The sequence below is a fragment of the Cornus florida genome, unplaced genomic scaffold, assembly GCF_030987335.1.
Source record: "Cornus florida cultivar Cherokee Brave unplaced genomic scaffold, ASM3098733v1 CherokeeBrave_3.0.0_Hap2_Chr04, whole genome shotgun sequence".
Classification (NCBI taxonomy): Eukaryota; Viridiplantae; Streptophyta; class Magnoliopsida; order Cornales; family Cornaceae; genus Cornus; species Cornus florida.
Genome location: NW_026775574.1, coordinates 54,158,803 through 54,162,327, shown reverse-complemented (window position 1 = coordinate 54,162,327; position 3,525 = coordinate 54,158,803). Strand labels below are relative to the sequence as shown.

The 3,525-nt window shown below is 35.3% G+C and overlaps 1 pseudogene; it reads left to right on the top strand.

The window, feature by feature from the left end:
* Positions 1 to 676: 676 nt before the first annotated feature.
* LOC132303261 (wall-associated receptor kinase-like 1) lies at positions 677 to 2,058 on the top strand (annotated as a pseudogene).
* Positions 2,059 to 3,525: the final 1,467 nt, after the last annotated feature.

Here is a 3,525-nt window from a genome sequence, read left to right as displayed (position 1 = left end):
TATATATATTTCAACTTCTTAAAAGATCAAAGGTTTTTCCAGGCTTGATTTGTTTCAAACGTAAATGGTTTGAATGGTTGATTGATAGAATAGTACAATTATTGGTTGTAATGAGATGGTCCATTGAACGTGATACATCTTAGCTACGGAGTATGTTAAAATGTAGAAGACATGATATTAGACTTTCAATTTTTTAACACTATTGAAAAGTTATTGAACTCTTTCATTTTTTTTCCCTCTGACAAAGAACTCTCACAATTTTTTACAAGAAACTCGAGTTACTCGATCCCTCAACCTTTTAAAGAGGAGATATCACTTCGTGTCTTCGCGGCAAGTCATTATGCTTTATCAAGCTGTAAAATGAATTAGAATACAAAAATTTCTACTTCATTATCCTAATTTAATTGATTGGTTAAAATATGATGCAGGTAGGTCTGGTTGAAATTCAAATTACATATGATTTCTTCTTTAAATAGTCAGCTAACTCTTTTGGAGTATTCAATTTAAGTGATTATTAGTTTCCTACAAAGCAAAACATAATGGAAAAAACTTTCAGAGGTTGCCATCAATACCTAAGATTCCCAATGTGGGTCTTTAAACCGAAAGCTCTATCATTAATAACACACAACTACTTATTTTTTGCAAGTTGTAAGCACTCTCTTATTGAATAATTAATTGGAAATTTCTGGCAGGTTTGAGTTTGAGTTCTTTGTCCCTGATCATCGGTACAACTTGGATATACTTTAGCATCAAGAAAAGGAAGCTTATAAGACTCAGGGAGAAGTTCTTTGAACAAAATAGTGGGTTGCTGATGAAACAACAAATTTCGTCAAAAGAGGGTGGTGCAGAATCGGCAAAAATCTTTACAGCACTAGAGTTGAAAAAAGCCACCAACAACTATGCCGAGGATTGCATCCTGGGCCGAGGAGGTTATGGTACCGTTTACAAAGGAGTTTTAGTGGACCACCGTGTTGTTGCAATTAAAAAGTCTCGAACAATGAATGAGAGTCAAATTGAGCAATTTATCAATGAGGTGGTTATTCTTACACAAATTAACCATAGAAATGTAGTGAAGCTCTTGGGATGTCGTTTGGAGAATGAAGTACCTCAACTGATTTATGAATATGTCTCTAGTGGTATCCTCTTTAGCCATATCATCAACAAAAGTAGAACGTCCTTGTTATCTTGGAACAATTGTTTAAGAATAGCAGCGGAAGCTGCTGGTGCATTGGCATATCTTCACTCAGCAGCTTCAATGTCCATCATTCATAGGGATGTTAAGTCTACCAACATACTATTACATGAACAATATACTACAAAAATATCAGATTTTGGTGTGTCGAGGTTAGTGCTATTGGATCAAACTCAAGTAACTACATTAGTTCAAAGGACCTTGGGGTATCTAGATCCTGAATACTTCCATACAGGCCAACTGACAGAAAAAAGTGATGTTTACAGTTTTAGAGTGGTTCTCGCAAAAATCTTAACTGGACAGAAACCTCTGTGCATAGAAAGAACCCAAGAAGAGAGAAATATGGCCACATATTTCCATATGTCCATGAAGCAAAATCTTCTGTTCCAAATTCTTGAGCCTCGAGTGTGAAGGGAAGGGACTTCAGAGCAGCTTTAAACGGTTGCTGAGCTTGTGAAGAAATGCCTGAGCTTGATAGGTGAAGAGAGGCCTACAATGAAAGAAGTGGCAATGGAGCTAGAAAGTTTTGAGGAAATTTACTAAAGATCCATGGGTTCACGATCACCAAAGCCATGAAGATGCTGTGGACTTGATTGGTGAAGCATCAGACCTATACACAGTGCCAATAAACCCATATACTAATTATGGGGACACCACAGAACAATATAGTTTAGACAGTCGTTTGGTTGCTGCCATGGATAGTCCCCGCTGATATATAATTAGATCACTTGTAATAAAGTCATCATGAAATTCTTGTACTTTCACTTATTTGTTCTCTCAATCTTCAGTCATTCCGCCTGTGCTATCATTTTTAGTGTTTGGACATGGATTTTCTATGTAAAATGATCTTATAATATTGTTTTCTTCCACACGTCAAAGTTCCATATAATTAAGTTGCCAGCAAAAAAGCATGAAATTTGTGAGTCAGTAATCTTTTTGAGCTTAAACGAAAGTATACAAATGGAACAGAACGTTTGTACAAGAACACCATACTAATATTGTATTGCAAAGAAAAGGATTATCGAGTTAGTTGTAGAGTTTGAAATGTGAATAAAGATTCAAAAGCATAGTAAGAGATTTCTTGTGACTCTTCAAACTCCAATCAGAGCATCTAGTGGGCTATCTGGACCAAGTGCTATCTCCTAATTAATTTCTGCATTTTGTGTATTTAAGACCCTGAATCCACTCTCATTTGTTTTTTATTTTCTAGTCTCATATCCAGAATTTATGTGGTTTTTGATATCCTTCAAGCAAAATGACCATATTTGGTGATTTGGGCTTACTAACAATCGGTTTGCCAAGTCGTCTTTCAATTGATTTTGGATTAACAAGCTGTGTCTTGACTCTTACTAATTGTGTTTATGCTATATATATGGGAGGAAAGAAATGATTGCATTTATGGGTCCTTCTGTTGACCCTAAAATTGGCGGGCTTCGCCGATTCAGAAATTTGTATATGCAAGCATGCTAGAACAAGGAACCCGGTTCGAATGGGTGTAGTCAACCTTAGTCTCTTGGAGAAAATTTACTATCAAGCGATTGGAGAAGAAAGAGAACATAAAACTCTTCCATGAGTTCAATTTGCCTTGATAAACAAGACTTTAATTGGGAAAGTGAATTGCAATGATTGTGAAAACAGAATAAGAAAAGAAGGAGAGGGAGATGTAGAAGAGAGAAATAGAGGGAGAAAGAAGATAAAGAGAGACTGAGAATAGAAAGATTGCTAAAGAGAGAAAGTTGAATGAGGTGAGGAGAGCTTGAGAAAGCATAATTATATTAAAATAAAGATTCTGAGGGTGCTCGACCCTTACAAAGAATGCTTCTACAATTATTATAGAGTCCTAAAATAAACTACTTTCTATATCTAAGCTATGGATTATAATTGATTTCCAAATTTATTCCACTTAATAAGTTCATGTTCGTCCATTATTTACTTATCTCTCATGATTCTTCCATCATATCATTCACTTTCCTTGAATAACATATCTCCTTTATTTAGGAGTCTTGATAAAACCCACCACTTAATAACAGGCCTTCAATTATCTTCTGATCACATGCATATAGGAAATTTAAAACTTAAACTCCATAATTTAGTTAAGTCATTCTTTATCCTAATCATCACCAAATTGGCTTGCCACATAATTTGCCAAAATGGGTGTCAACAATGCCCCTCAATTTTAAATGTCTTATCGGCTGTCGGCCGCTCAAGCCGATAAGATATTTGAAATTTAAAGTACATTGGAAGGATATTTTGAACAAGGGTTGAGTTAGTCACTTGGAATAAGTTTGCAAATCAATGAGCTCCAAAGCTTTATTTATTCTGGATCACCCCTA